The sequence below is a fragment of the Hydractinia symbiolongicarpus genome, chromosome 7, assembly GCF_029227915.1.
Source record: "Hydractinia symbiolongicarpus strain clone_291-10 chromosome 7, HSymV2.1, whole genome shotgun sequence".
NCBI lineage: Eukaryota > Metazoa > Cnidaria > Hydrozoa > Anthoathecata > Hydractiniidae > Hydractinia > Hydractinia symbiolongicarpus.
Window position 1 is genome coordinate 29875668 of NC_079881.1, and position 17008 is coordinate 29892675.

Consider the following 17008-nt stretch of genomic DNA (forward strand, 5'->3'; position numbering starts at 1 on the left):
CTTTGGACTGCGACCTGATCAATGTGATAAATGAGAAAATTGGAATGCAAGAAAAACAATTCTTCTTAATTTGACATGATTGCCGAAACTCAGCGATTACACTGGGCGCTGTGGTAGCGCTTCAATTCAGAATTAAGATAAGAAAGTCATTTTTTACTGAGGGACCAATCCTAGCCGTTAGCGCGCGCTGAAGAAATAGTGAAAGGTTCAAAAACTACATTTCATTGACTTTCTAACGGTGTCAGTCCGTTTAAGTTTCCACGGTGGGGTCATATAATCGTACCAACATGTATTTAGCGATATTCATCTGATATTACTAGATTTCATCGCTTTTAACAGCGAAACGATTGACTGTGGGACTAAATTGAACTAACTTTTGACTATGACCTGATAAATGTGATAAATAAAAAAATTGGACTCCAAGAAATAGCATTCTTCTTAATTTGACATGATTGCGTAAACTCAGCGATTACACTGGGCGCTGTTGTAGCGCTTCATTTAAAAATTTAAATTAATAAGTCATTTTTTACTGTGGGACCAATCCTAGCCGTTATCGCGCCCTGAAGAAATAGCGACAGTTTCAGAAACTTCATTTCATTGACTTTCTAACGGTGTCAGTCCGTTTGAGTTACAACGGTTGCGTAACATATTCGTACCAACATGAATTTAGCGATATTTTCCTGATATTACTAAGTTTCATCGCCTTTAACAATAAAATGATTGACTGTGGGACTTAATTGAACTAAATTTTGAGTGTGACCTGATAAATGTGATAAATGATAAAATTGGACTCCAAGAAATAGCATTCTTCTTAATTTGATATGATTGCCTAAACTCAGCGTTTACACTGGGCGCTGTTGTAGCGCTTCATTTAAAATTTAAATTAATAAGTCATTTTTTACTGTGGGACCAATCTTAGCCGTTATCGCGCACTGAAGAAATAGCGACAGTTTCTAAAACTTTTTTTCATTGACTTTCTAACGATGTCAGTCCGTTTGAGTTACAACGGTTGTGTCACATATTTGTACCAACATGTATTTAGCGATATTTTTCTGATATTACTAGGTTGCATCGCCTTTAACAATGAAACGATTGACTGTAGGACTTAATTGAACTAAATTTTGAGTGTGACCTGATAAATGTGATAAATGAAAAAATTGGACTCCAAGAAATAGCATTCTTCTTAATTTTACGTGATTGCCGGAACTCAACGATTACACTAGGCTCTGTGGTAGCGCTTCATTTAAGAATTTAGATAAATAAGACATTCTTTACTGTGGGACCAATCCTAGCAGTTATCGCGCGCTGAAGAAATAGCGACAGCTTCAAAAACTACATTTCATTGACTTTCTAACGGTGTTAGTCCGTTTGAGTGAAAACGGTTGGGTCACATATTCCTACCAACATGTATTTAGCGATATTCCTCTGACATTACTAGATCGCATCGCTTTTAACAGTGAAATGATTGACTGTGGGACTTAATTGAACTAACTTTGGACTGTGACCTGATAAATGTGATAAATGAGAAAATTGAAATTCAAGAAATAACATTCTTCTTAATTTGACATGATTGCCGGAACTCAGCGATTACACCGGCCGCTGTGGTAGCGCTTCAATTCAAAATTAAGATAAAAAACTCATTTTTTGCTGAGGGACCAATCCTAGCCGTTAGCCCGCGCTGAAGAAATAGTGAAAGGTTCAAAAAATACATTTCATTGACTTTCTAACGGTGTCAGTCCGTTTGAGTGTAAACGGTTGGGTCACATATTCGTACCAACATGAATTTAGCGATATTTTCCTGATATTACTAAGTTTCATCGCCTTTAACAATAAAATGATTGACTGTGGGACTTAATTGAACTAAATTTTGAGTGTGACCTGATAAATGTTATAAATGAAAAAATTGGACTCCAAGAAATAGCATTCTTCTTAATTTGATATGATTGCCTAAACTCAGCGTTTACACTGGGCGCTGTTGTAGCGCTTCATTTAAAATTTAAATTAATAAGTCATTTTTTACTGTGGGACCAATCTTAGCCGTTATCGCGCACTGAAGAAATAGCGACAGTTTCTAAAACTTCTTTTCATTGACTTTCTAACGATGTCAGTCCGTTTGAGTTACAACGGTTGTGTCACATATTTGTACCAGCATGTATTTAGCGATATTTTTCTGATACTACTAGGTTGCATCGCCTTTAACAATGAAACGATTGACTGTAGGACTTAATTAAACTAACTTTGGACTGTGACCTGATAAATGTGATAAATGAGACAATTGGACTCCAAGAAATAACATTCTTCTTAATTTGACGTGATTGCCGGAACTCAACGATTACACTAGGCTCTGTGGTAGCGCTTCATTTAAGAATTTAGATAAATAAGACATTCTTTACTGCGGGACCAATCCTAGCAGTTATCGCGCACTGAAGAAATAGCGACAGCTTCAAAAACTACATTTCATTGAATTTCAAACAGTATCAATCCGTTTGAGTTAAAGCGGTTGAGCCACATATTCGTAGCAACATGTATTTTTTGATATTTTTCAGGTATTACTAGGTTGTATGGCTTTTAACATTGACACGATTGACGTTGGGATTTAATTTAACTAACTTTGGACTGTGACCTGATAAATGTGAACTCAGCGATTGCTCTGGGAGCTGTGGTAGCCGTTATCGCGCGCTGAAGAAATAGCGACAGTTTCAAAAACTACATTTCATTGACTTTCTAACGGTGTCAGTCCGTTTGAGTTACAACGGTTGGGTCACATATTCGTACCAACATGTATTTCTTGACACTTTTCGGGTATTACTAGGTTGTATGGCTTTTAACAGCGAAACGATTGACTGCAGGACTTAATTGAACTGACTATGGACTGTGACCCTGTAAATGTGAAAGCGAGACAATTGGACTTCAAGAAATAACATTCTTCTTAATTTGAAATGATTGCCGAAACTCACCGATTACACCGGGCGCTGTGGAAGCGCTTCAATTAAAAATTAAGATAAGAAAGTCATTTTTTACTTAGGCACCAATCCTAGCTGTTAGCGCGCGCCGAAGAAATAAAAACAGTTTCAAATACTACATTTCACTGACTTTCTAATGGTGTCACTTCGTTTGAGTTTGAACGCTTGAGTCACATATTCGTACCAACATGTATTTAGAGATATTTATCTGATATTACTAGGATGCATCGCTTTTAACAGTGAAACAATTGACCGTGGGACTTAATTGAACTAACTTTGGACTGCGACCTGATCAATGTGATAAATGAGAAAATTGGAATGCAAGAAAAACAATTCTTCTTAATTTGACATGATTGCCGAAACTCAGCGATTACACTGGGCGCTGTGGTAGCGCTTCAATTCAGAATTAAGATAAGAAAGTCATTTTTTACTGAGGGACCAATCCTAGCCGTTAGCGCGCGCTGAAGAAATAGTGAAAGGTTCAAAAACTACATTTCATTGACTTTCTAACGGTGTCAGTCCGTTTAAGTTTCCACGGTGGGGTCATATAATCGTACCAACATGTATTTAGCGATATTCATCTGATATTACTAGATTTCATCGCTTTTAACAGCGAAACGATTGACTGTGGGACTAAATTGAACTAACTTTTGACTATGACCTGATAAATGTGATAAATAAAAAAATTGGACTCCAAGAAATAGCATTCTTCTTAATTTGACATGATTGCGTAAACTCAGCGATTACACTGGGCGCTGTTGTAGCGCTTCATTTAAAAATTTAAATTAATAAGTCATTTTTTACTGTGGGACCAATCCTAGCCGTTATCGCGCCCTGAAGAAATAGCGACAGTTTCAGAAACTTCATTTCATTGACTTTCTAACGGTGTCAGTCCGTTTGAGTTACAACGGTTGCGTAACATATTCGTACCAACATGAATTTAGCGATATTTTCCTGATATTACTAAGTTTCATCGCCTTTAACAATAAAATGATTGACTGTGGGACTTAATTGAACTAAATTTTGAGTGTGACCTGATAAATGTGATAAATGAAAAAATTGGACTCCAAGAAATAGCATTCTTCTTAATTTGATATGATTGCCTAAACTCAGCGTTTACACTGGGCGCTGTTGTAGCGCTTCATTTAAAATTTAAATTAATAAGTCATTTTTTACTGTGGGACCAATCTTAGCCGTTATCGCGCACTGAAGAAATAGCGACAGTTTCTAAAACTTTTTTTCATTGACTTTCTAACGATGTCAGTCCGTTTGAGTTACAACGGTTGTGTCACATATTTGTACCAGCATGTATTTAGCGATATTTTTCTGATATTACTAGGTTGCATCGCCTTTAACAATGAAACGATTGACTGTAGGACATAATTGAACTAAATTTTGAGTGTGACCTGATAAATGTGATAAATGAAAAAATTGGACTCCAAGAAATAGCATTCTTCTTAATTTTACGTGATTGCCGGAACTCAACGATTACACTAGGCTCTGTGGTAGCGCTTCATTTAAGAATTTAGATAAATAAGACATTCTTTACTGTGGGACCAATCCTAGCAGTTATCGCGCGCTGAAGAAATAGCGACAGCTTCAAAAACTACATTTCATTGACTTTCTAACGGTGTTAGTCCGTTTGAGTGAAAACGGTTGGGTCACATATTCCTACCAACATGTATTTAGCGATATTCCTCTGACATTACTAGATCGCATCGCTTTTAACAGTGAAATGATTGACTGTGGGACTTAATTGAACTAACTTTGGACTGTGACCTGATAAATGTGATAGATGAGAAAATTGGAATTCAAGAAATAACATTCTTCTTAATTTGACATGATTGCCGGAACTCAGCGATTACACTGAGCGCTGTTGTAGCGCTTCATTTAAAAATTTAAATTAATAAGTCATTTTTTACTGTGGGACCAATCCTAGCCGTTATCACGCCCTGAAGAAATAGCGACAGTTTCAGAAACTTCATTTCTTTGACTTTCTAACGGTGTCAGCCCGTTTGAGTTACAACGGTTGCGTCACATATTCGTACCAACATGAATTTAGCGATATTTTTCTGATATTACTAGGTTTCATCGCCTTTAACAATAAAATGATTGACTGTGGGACTTAATTGAACTAACTTTTCACTGTGACCTGATAAATGTGATAAATGAAAAAATTTGACTCCAAGAAATAGCATTCTTCTTAATCTGATATGGTTGCCTAAACTCAGCGTTTACACTGGGCGCTGTTGTAGCGCTTCATTTAAAAATTTAAATTAATAAGTCATTTTTTACTGTGGGACCAATCCTAGCCGTTGTCACACACTGAAGAAATAGCGACAGTTTCAAAAACTTCTTTTCATTGACTTTCTAAAGATGTCAGTCCGTTTGAGTTACAAGGGTTGCGTCACATATTTGTACCAGCATGAACTTAGCGATATTTTTCTGATATTACTAGGTTGCATCGCCTTTAACAATGAAACGATTGACTGTAGGACTTAGTTAAACTAACTTTGGACTGTGACCTGATAAATGTGATAAAGGAGACAATTGGACTCCAAGAAAAAACATTCTTCTCAATTTGACATGATTGCCGAAACTCAGCGATTACACTGGACGCTGTGGTAGCGCTTCATTTAAGAATTAAGATAAGAAATTCATTATTTACTGTGGGACCAATCCTAGCCGTTATCACGCGCTGAAGAAATAGCGACAGTTTCAAAAACTACATTTCATTGACTTTCTAACGGTGTCAGTCCGTTTGAGTGTAAACGGTCGGGTCACATATTCCTACCAACATGTATTTAGCGATATTCCTCTGACATTACTAGATCGAATCGCTTTTAACAGTGAAATGATTGACTGTGGGACTTAATTGAACTAACTTTGGACTGTGACCTGATAAATGTGATAAGTGAGAAAATTGGAATTCAAGAAATAACATTCTTCTTAATTTGACATGATTGCTGGAACTCAGCGATTACACTGAGCGCTGTTGTAGCGCTTCATTTAAAAATTTAAATTAATAAGTCATTTTTTACTGTGGGACCAATCCTAGCCGTTATCACGCCCTGAAGAAATAGCGACAGTTTCAGAAACTTCATTTCTTTGACTTTCTAACGGTGTCAGCCCGTTTGAGTTACAACGGTTGCGTCACATATTCGTACCAACATGAATTTAGCGATATTTTTCTGATATTACTAGGTTTCATCGCCTTTAACAATAAAATGATTGACTGTGGGACTTAATTGAACTAACTTTTCACTGTGACCTGATAAATGTGATAAATGAAAAAATTGGACTCCAAGAAATAGCATTCTTCTTAATTTGATATGGTTGCCTAAACTCAGCGTTTACACTGGGCGCTGTTGTAGCGCTTCATTTTAAAATTTAAATTAATAAGTCATTTTTTACTGTGGGACCAATTTTAGCCGTTGTCACGCACTGAAGAAATAGCGACAGTTTCAAAAACTTCTTTTCATTGACTTTCTAAAGATGTCAGTCCGTTTGAGTTACAAGGGTTGCGTCACATATTTGTACCAGCATGAACTTAGCGATATTTTTCTGATATTACTAGGTTGCATCGCCTTTAACAATGAAACGATTGACTGTGGGACTTAATTGAACTAACTTTGGACTGTGACCTGATAAATGGGATAAATGAGAAAATTGGAATTCAAAAAATAACATTCTTCTTAATTTGACATGATTGCCGGAACTCAACGATTACACCGGCCGCTGTGGTAGCGCTTCAATTCAAAATTAAGATAAAAAACTCATTTTTTGCTGAGGGACCAATCCTAGCCGTTAGCGCGCGCTGAAGAAATAGTGATAGTTTCAAAAACTACATTTCATTGACTTTCTAACGGTGTCAGTCCGTTTGAGTTTCAACGGTTGGGTCACATATTCGTACCAACATGTATTTAGCGATATTTTTCCGATATTACTAGGTTGCATCGCCTTTAACAATGAAACGATTGACTGTGGGACTTAATTGAACTAACTTTGGACTGTGACCTGATAAATGGGATAAATGAGAAAATTGGAATTCAAAAAATAACATTCTTCTTAATTTGACATGATTGCCGGAACTCAACGATTACACCGGCCGCTGTGGTAGCGCTTCAATTCAAAATTAAGATAAAAAACTCATTTTTTGCTGAGGGACCAATCCTAGCCGTTAGCGCGCGCTGAAGAAATAGTGACAGTTTCAAAAACTACATTTCACTGACTTTCTAACGGTGTCAGTCCGTTTAAGTTTCAACGGTTGAGTCATATATTCGTACCAACATGTATTTCTTTATATTTTTCAGGTATTACTAAGTTGTATGGCTTTTAACAGCGAAACGATTGACTGTGGGAATTAATTGAACTGAGAATGGACTGTGACCTTATAAATATGAAAGTGAGACAATTGGACTCCAAGAAATAACATTGTTCTTAATTTGACATGATTGCCGAAACTCAGCGACTACACTGGTCGCTGTGGTAGCGCTTCATTTAAGAATTAAGATGAAAAAGTCATTTTTTTACTGTGGTACCAATCCTAGCCGTTATCGCGCGCTGAAGAAATAGTGATAGTTTCAAAAACTACATTTCATTGACTTTCTAACGGTGTCAGTCCGTTTGAGTTTCAACGGTTGGGTCACATATTCGTACCAACATGTATTTAGCGATATTTTTCCGATATTACTAGGTTGCATCGCCTTTAACAATGAAACGATTGACTGTGGGAGTTAATTGAACTAACTTTTGACTGTGACCTTATAAATGTGATAAATGAAAAAATTGGACTCCAAGAAATAGTATTCTTCTTAATTTGACATGATTGCATAAACTCAGCGATTACACTGAGCGCTGTTGTAGCGCTTCATTTAAAAATTTAAATTAATAAGTCATTTTTTACTGTGGGACCAATCCTAGCTGTTATCGCGCCCTGAAGAAATAGCGACAGTTTCAGAAACTTCATTTCATTGACTTTCTAACGGTGTCAGTCCGTTTGAGTTACAACGGTTGCGTCACATATTCGTACCAACATGAATTTAGCGATATTTTTCTGATATTACTATGTTTCATCGCCTTTAACAATGAAACGATTGACTGTGGGACTTAATTGAACTAACTTTGGACTGTGACCTGATAAATGTGATGAATGAAAAAATTGGACTCCAAGAAATAGCATTCTTCCTAATTTAACATGATTGCCTAAACTCAGCGTTTACACTGGGCGCTTTTGTAGCGCTTCCTTTAAAAATTTAAATTAATAATTCATTTTTTACTGTGGGACCAAACCTAGCTGTTATCGCGCCCTGAAGAAATAGCGACAGTTTCAAAAACTTCTTTTCATTGACTTTCTAACGGTGTCAGTCCGTTTGAGTTACAACGGTTTCGTCACATATTCGTACCAACATGAATTTCTTGATATTTTTCAGGTATTACTAAGTTGTATGGCTTTTAACAGCGAAACGATTGACTGTGGGAATTAATTGAACGGAGAATGGACTGTGACCTTATAAATATGAAAGTGAGACAATAGGACTCCAAGAAATAACATTGTTCTTAATTTGACATGATTGCCGAAACTCAGCGACTACACTGGTCGCTGTGGTAGCGTTTCATTTAAGAATTAAGATGAAAAAGTCACTTTTTTACTGTGGTACCAATCCTAGCCGTTATCGCGCGCTGAAGAAATAGTGACAGTTTCAAAAACTACATTTCATTGACTTTCTAACGGTGTCAGTCCGTTTGAGTTTCAACGGTTGGGTCAGATATTCGTACCAACATGTATTTAGCGATATTTTTCCGATATTACTAGGTTGCATCGCCTTTAACAATGAATCGATTGACTGTGGGACTTAATTGAACTAACTTTGGACTGTGACCTGATGAATGTGAAAAATGAGACAATTGGACTCCAAGAAATAACATTGTTCTTAATTTGACATGATTCCCGAAACTCAGCGACTACACTGGTCGCTGTGGTAGCGCTTCATTTAAGAATTAAGATGAAAAAGTCATTTTTTTACTGTGGTACCAATCCTAGCCGTTATCGCGCGCTGAAGAAATAGTGACAGTTTCAAAAACTACATTTCATTGAATTTTTAACGGTGTCAGTCCGTTTGAGTTTCAACGGTTGGGTCACATATTCGTACCAACATGTATTTAGCGATATTTTTCCGATATTACTAGGTTGCATCGCCTTTAACAATGAAACGATTGACTGTGGGACTTAATTGAACTAACTTTGGACTGTGACCTGATGAATGTGATAAATGAGACAATTGGACTCCAAGAAATAGCATTCTTCTTAATTTGACATGATTGCATAAACTCAGCGATTGCACTGAGCGCTGTTGTAGCGCTTCATTTAAAAATTTAAATTAATAAGTCATTTTTTACTGTGGGGCCAATCCTAGCCGTTATCGCGCCCTGAAGAAATAGCGACAGTTTCAGAAACTTCATTTCATTGACTTTCTAATGGTGTGAGTCCGTTTGAGTTACCACGGTTGCGTCACATATTCGTACCAACATGAATTTAGCGATATTTTTCTGATATTACTAGGTTTCATCGCCTTTAACAATAAAATGATTGATTTTGGGACTTAATTGAACTAACTTTTGACTGTGACCTGATAAATGTGATGAATGAAAAAATTTGACTCCAAGAAATAGCATTCTTCTTAATTTGACATGATTGCCTAAACACAGCGTTTACACTGGGCGCTGTGGTAGCGCTTCATTTAAGAATTAAGATAAGAAAGTCATATTTTACCGTGGGACTAATCCTAGCCGTTATCATGCGCTGAAGAAATAGCGACAGTTTCAAAAACTACATTTCATTGACTTTCTAACGGTGTCAGTCCGTTTGAGTTTAAACGGTTGGGTCACATATTCGTACCAACATGTATTTAGCGATATTCATCTGACATTACTAGGTTGCATCGCTTTTAACAGTGAATTGATTGACTGTGGGACTTAATTGAACTAACTTTGGACTGTGACCTGATTAATGTGATAAATGAGAAAATTAGAATTCAAGATAAATCATTCTTCTTAATTTGACATGATTGCCGGAACTCAGCGATTACACCGGCCGTTGTGGTGGCGCTTCAATTCAAAATTAATATAAAAAACTCATTTTTTGCTGAGGGACCAATCCTAGCCGTTAGCGCGCGCTGAACAAATAGTGACAGTTTCAAAAACTACATTTCATTGACTTTCTAGCGGTGTCAGTCCGTTTTAGTTTCAAAGGTTGGGTCATATATTCGTACCAACATGTATTTAGCGATATTCATCTGATATTACTAGGTTGCACCTCTTTTAACATTGAAACGATTGACTGTGGGACTTAATTGAACTAACTTTTGACTGTGACCTGATAAATGTGATAAATGAAAAAATTTGACTCCAAGAAAAAAACATTGTTCTTAATTTCACATGATTGCCGAAACTCAGCGACTACACTGGTCGCTGTGGTAGCGCTTCATTTAAGAATTAAGATGAAAAAGTCATTTGTTTACTGTGGGACCAATCCTAGCCGTTATCGCGCGCTGAAGAAATAGCGACAGTTTCAAAAACTACATTTCATTGACTTTCTAACGGGGTCAGTCCGTTTGAGTTTTAACGGTTGGGTCACATATTCGTACCAACATGTATTTAGCGATATTTTTCCGATATTACTAGGTTGCATCGCCTTTAACAATGAAACGATTGACTGTGGGACTTAATTGAACTAACTTTGGACTGTGACCTGATGAATGTGATAAATGTGACAATTGGACTCCAAGAAAAAAACATTGTTCTTAATTTCACATGATTGCCGAAACTCAGCGACTACACTTAGCGCTGTGGCAGCGCTTCATTTAAGAATTAAGATGAAAAAGTCATTTTTTTACTGTGGGACAAATCCTAGCCGTTATCGCGCGCTGAAGAAATAGCGACAGTTTCAAAAACTACATTTCATTGACTTTTTAACAGTATCAATCCGTTTGAGTTACAACGCTTGAGTCACATATTCCTACCAACATGTATTTCTTGATATTTTTCAGGTATTACTAAGTTGTATGGCTTTTAACAGTGAATTGATTGACTGTGGGACTTAATTGAACTAACTTTGGACTGTGACCTGATTAATGTGATAAATGAGAAAATTGGAATTCAAGATAAAACATTCTTCTTAATTTGACATGATTGCCGAAACTCAGCGACTACACTGGTCGCTGTGGTAGCGCTTCATTTAAGAATTAAGATAAAAAACTCATTTTTTGCTGAGGGACCAATCCTAGCCGTTAGCGCGCGCTGAAGAAATAGTGACAGTTTCAAAAACTACATTTCACTGACTTTCTAACGGTGTCAGTCCGTTTAAGTTTCAACGGTTGGGTCATATATTCGTACCAACTTGTATTTCTTGATATTTTTCAGGTATTACTAAGTTGTATGGCTTTTAACAGCGAAACGATTGACTGTGGGAATTAATTGAACTGAGAATGGACTGTGACCTTATAAATATGAAAGTGAGACAATTGGACTCCAAGAAATAACATTGTTCTTAATTTGACATGATTGCCGAAACTCAGCGACCACACTGGTCGCTGTGGTAGCGCTTCATTTAAGAATTAAGATGAAAAAGTCATTTTTTTACTGTGGTACCAATCCTAGCCGTTATCGCGCGCTGAAGAAATACTGACAGTTTCAAAAACTACATTTCATTGACTTTCTAACGGTGTCAGTCCGTTTGAGTTTCAACGGTTGGGTCACATATTCGTACCAACATGTATTTAGCGATATTTTTCCGATATTACTAGGTTGCATCGCCTTTAACAATGAAACGATTGACTGTGGGTCTTAATTGAACTAACTTTGGACTGTGACCTGATGAATGTGATAAATGAGACAATTGGACTCCAAGAAAAAAACATTGTTCTTAATTTGACATGATTGCGGAAACTCAGCGACTACACTTAGCGCTGTGGCAGCGCTTCATTTAAGAATTAAGATGAAAAAGTCATTTTTTTACTGTGGGACAAATCCTAGCCGTTATCGCGCGCTGAAGAAATAGCGACAGTTTCAAAAACTACATTTCATTGACTTTTTAACAGTATCAATCCGTTTGAGTTACAACGCTTGAGTCACATATTCCTACCAACATGTATTTCTTGATATTTTTCAGGTATTACTAAGTTGTATGGCTTTTAACAGTGAATTGATTGACTGTGGGACTTAATTGAACTAACTTTGGACTGTGACCTGATAAATGTGATAAATGAGAAAATTGGAATTCAAGATAAAACATTCTTCTTAATTTGACATGATTGCCGAAACTCAGCGACTACACTGGTCGCTGTGGTAGCGCTTCATTTAAGAATTAAGATAAAAAAGTCATTTTTTTACTGTGGTACCAATCCTAGCCGTTATCGCGCGCTGAAGAAATACTGACAGTTTCAAAAACTACATTTCATTGACTTTCTAACGGTGTCAGTCCGTTTGAGTTTCAACGGTTGGGTCACATATTCGTACCAACATGTATTTAGCGATATTTTTCCGATATTACTAGGTTGCATCGCCTTTAACAATGAAACGATTGACTGTGGGTCTTAATTGAACTAACTTTGGACTGTGACCTGATGAATGTGATAAATGAGACAATTGGACTCCAAGAAAAAAACATTGTTCTTAATTTGACATGATTGCGGAAACTCAGCGACTACACTTAGCGCTGTGGCAGCGCTTCATTTAAGAATTAAGATGAAAAAGTCATTTTTTTACTGTGGGACAAATCCTAGCCGTTATCGCGCGCTGAAGAAATAGCGACAGTTTCAAAAACTACATTTCATTGACTTTTTAACAGTATCAATCCGTTTGAGTTACAACGCTTGAGTCACATATTCCTACCAACATGTATTTCTTGATATTTTTCAGGTATTACTAAGTTGTATGGCTTTTAACAGTGAATTGATTGACTGTGGGACTTAATTGAACTAACTTTGGACTGTGACCTGATTAATGTGATAAATGAGAAAATTGGAATTCAAGATAAAACATTCTTCTTAATTTGACATGATTGCCGAAACTCAGCGACTACACTGGTCGCTGTGGTAGCGCTTCATTTAAGAATTAAGATAAAAAACTCATTTTTTGCTGAGGGACCAATCCTAGCCGTTAGCGCGCGCTGAAGAAATAGTGACAGTTTCAAAAACTACATTTCACTGACTTTCTAACGGTGTCAGTCCGTTTAAGTTTCAACGGTTGTGTCATATATTCGTACCAACTTGTATTTCTTGATATTTTTCAGGTATTACTAAGTTGTATGGCTTTTAACAGCGAAACGATTGACTGTGGGAATTAATTGAACTGAGAATGGACTGTGACCTTATAAATATGAAAGTGAGACAATTGGAATCCAAGAAATAACATTGTTCTTAATTTGACATGATTGCCGAAACTCAGCGACCACACTGGTCGCTGTGGTAGCGCTTCATTTAAGAATTAAGATGAAAAAGTCATTTTTTTACTGTGGTACCAATCCTAGCCGTTATCGCGCGCTGAAGAAATAGTGACAGTTTCAAAAACTACATTTCATTGACTTTCTAACGGTGTCAGTCCGTTTGAGTTTCAACGGTTGGGTCACATATTCGTACCAACATGTATTTAGCGATATTTTTCCGATATTACTAGGTTGCATCGCCTTTAACAATGAAACGATTGACTGTGGGACTTAATTGAACTAACTTTTGACTGTGACCTTATAAATGTGATAAATGAAAAAATTGGACTCCAAGAAATAGTATTCTTCTTAATTTGACATGATTGCATAAACTCAGCGATTACACTGAGCGCTGTTGTAGCGCTTCATTTAAAAATTTAAATTAATAAGTCATTTTTTACTGTGGGACCAATCCTAGCCGCTATCGCGCCCTGAAGAAATAGCGACAGTTTCAGAAACTTCATTTCATTGACTTTCTAACGGTGTCAGTCCGTTTGAGTTACAACGGTTGCGTCACATATACGTACCAACATGAATTTAGCGATATTTTTCTGACATTACTAGGTTTCATCGCCTTTAACAATAAAATGATCGACTGTGGGACTTAATTGAACTAACTTTTGACTGTGACCTGATAAATGTGATGAATGAAAAAATTGGACTCCAAGAATTAGCATTCTTCCTAATTTGACATGTTTGCCTAAACTCAGCGTTTACACTGGGCGCTTTTGTAGCGCTTCCTTTAAAAATTTAAATTAATAAGTCATTTTTTACTGTGGGACCAATCCTAGCCGTTATTGCGCCCTGAAGAAATAGCGACAGTTTCAAAAACTTCTTTTCATTGACTTTCTAACGGTGTCAGTCCGTTTGAGTTACAACGGTTTCGTCACATATTCGTACCAACATGAATTTAGCGATATTTTTCTGATATTCCTAGGTTGCATCGACTTTAACAATTAAACGATTGACTGTGGGACTTAATTGAACTAACTTTGGACTCTGACCTAATAAATGGGATAAATGAGAAAATTGGAATTCAAAAAATAACATTCTTCTTAATTTGACATGATTGCCGGAACTCAGCGATTACACCGGCCGCTGTGGTAGCGCTTCAATTCAAAATTAAGATAAAAAACTCATTTTTTGCTGAGGGACCAATCCTAGCCGTTAGCGCGCGCTGAAGAAATAGTGACAGTTTCAAAACTACATTTCACTGACTTTCTAACGGTGTCAGTCCGTTTAAGTTTCAACGGTTGGGTCATGTATTCGTACCAACATATATTTCTTGATATTTTTCACGTATTACTAAGTTGTATGGCTTTTAACAGCGAAACGATTGACTGTGGGAATTAATTGAACTGAGAATGGACTGTGACCTTATAAATATGAAAGTGAGACAATTGGACTACAAGAAATAACATTGTTCTTAATTTGACATGATTGCCGAAACTCAGCGACTACACTGGTCGCTGTGGTAGCGCTTCATTTAAGAATTAAAATGAAAAAGTCATTTTTTTACTGTGGGACCAATCCTAGCCGTTATCGCGCTCTGAAGAAATAGCGACAGTTTCAAAAACTACATTTCATTGACTTTCTAACGGTGTCAGTCCGTTTGAGTTTTAATGGTTGGGTCACATATTCGTACCAACATGTATTTAGCGATATTCATCTGATATTACTAGGTTGCACCGCTTTTAACAGTGAAACGATTGACTGTGGGACATAATTGAACTAACTTTTGACTGTGACCTGATAAATGTGATAAATGAAATAAGTGGACTCCAAGAAATAGCATTCTTCTTAATTTGACATGATTGCATAAACTCAGCAATTACACTGAGCGCTGTTGTAGCGCTTCATTTAAAAATTTAAATTAATAAGTCATTTTTTACTGTGGGACCAATCCTAGCCGTTATTGCGCCCTGAAGAAATAGCGACAGTTTCAAAAACTTCTTTTCATTGACTTTCTAACGGTGTCAGTCCGTTTGAGTTACAACGGTTTCGTCACATATTCGTACCAACATGAATTTAGCGATATTTTTCTGATATTCCTAGGTTGCATCGACTTTAACAATTAAACGATTGACTGTGGGACTTAATTGAACTAACTTTGGACTCTGACCTAATAAATGGGATAAATGAGAAAATTGGAATTCAAAAAATAACATTCTTCTTAATTTGACATGATTGCCGGAACTCAGCGATTACACCGGCCGCTGTGGTAGCGCTTCAATTCAAAATTAAGATAAAAAACTCATTTTTTGCTGAGGGACCAATCCTAGCCGTTAGCGCGCGCTGAAGAAATAGTGACAGTTTCAAAACTACATTTCACTGACTTTCTAACGGTGTCAGTCCGTTTAAGTTTCAACGGTTGGGTCATGTATTCGTACCAACATATATTTCTTGATATTTTTCACGTATTACTAAGTTGTATGGCTTTTAACAGCGAAACGATTGACTGTGGGAATTAATTGAACTGAGAATGGACTGTGACCTTATAAATATGAAAGTGAGACAATTGGACTACAAGAAATAACATTGTTCTTAATTTGACATGATTGCCGAAACTCAGCGACTACACTGGTCGCTGTGGTAGCGCTTCATTTAAGAATTAAAATGAAAAAGTCATTTTTTTACTGTGGGACCAATCCTAGCCGTTATCGCGCTCTGAAGAAATAGCGACAGTTTCAAAAACTACATTTCATTGACTTTCTAACGGTGTCAGTCCGTTTGAGTTTTAATGGTTGGGTCACATATTCGTACCAACATGTATTTAGCGATATTCATCTGATATTACTAGGTTGCACCGCTTTTAACAGTGAAACGATTGACTGTGGGACATAATTGAACTAACTTTTGACTGTGACCTGATAAATGTGATAAATGAAATAAGTGGACTCCAAGAAATAGCATTCTTCTTAATTTGACATGATTGCATAAACTCAGCAATTACACTGAGCGCTGTTGTAGCGCTTCATTTAAAAATTTAAATTAATAAGTCATTTTTTACTGTGGGACCAATCCTAGCCGTTATCACGCCCTGAAGAAATAGCGACAGTTTCAGAAACTTCATTTCTTTGACGTTTTAACGGTGTCAGTCCGTTTGAGTTACAACGGTTGCGTCACATATTCGTACCAACATGAATTTAGCGATATTTTTCTGTTATTACTAGGTTTCATCGCCTTTAACAATAAAATGATTGACTGTGGGACTTAATTGAACTAACTTTTCACTGTGACCTGATAAATGTGATGAATGAAAAAATTGGACTCCAAGAAATAGCATTCTTCTTAATTTGACATGATTGCCTAAACTCAGCGTTTACACTGGGCGCTTTTGTAGCGCTTCCTTTAAAAATTTAAATTAATAAGTCATTTTTTACTGTGGGACCCATTCTTGCCGTTATCGCGCCCTGAAGAAATAGCGACAGTTTCAAAAACTTCTTTTCATTGACTTTCTAACGGTGTCAGTCCGTTTGGGTTACAACGGTTGCGTCACATATTCGTACCAACATGAATTTAGCGATATTTTTCTGATATTCCCAGGTTGCATCGCCTTTAA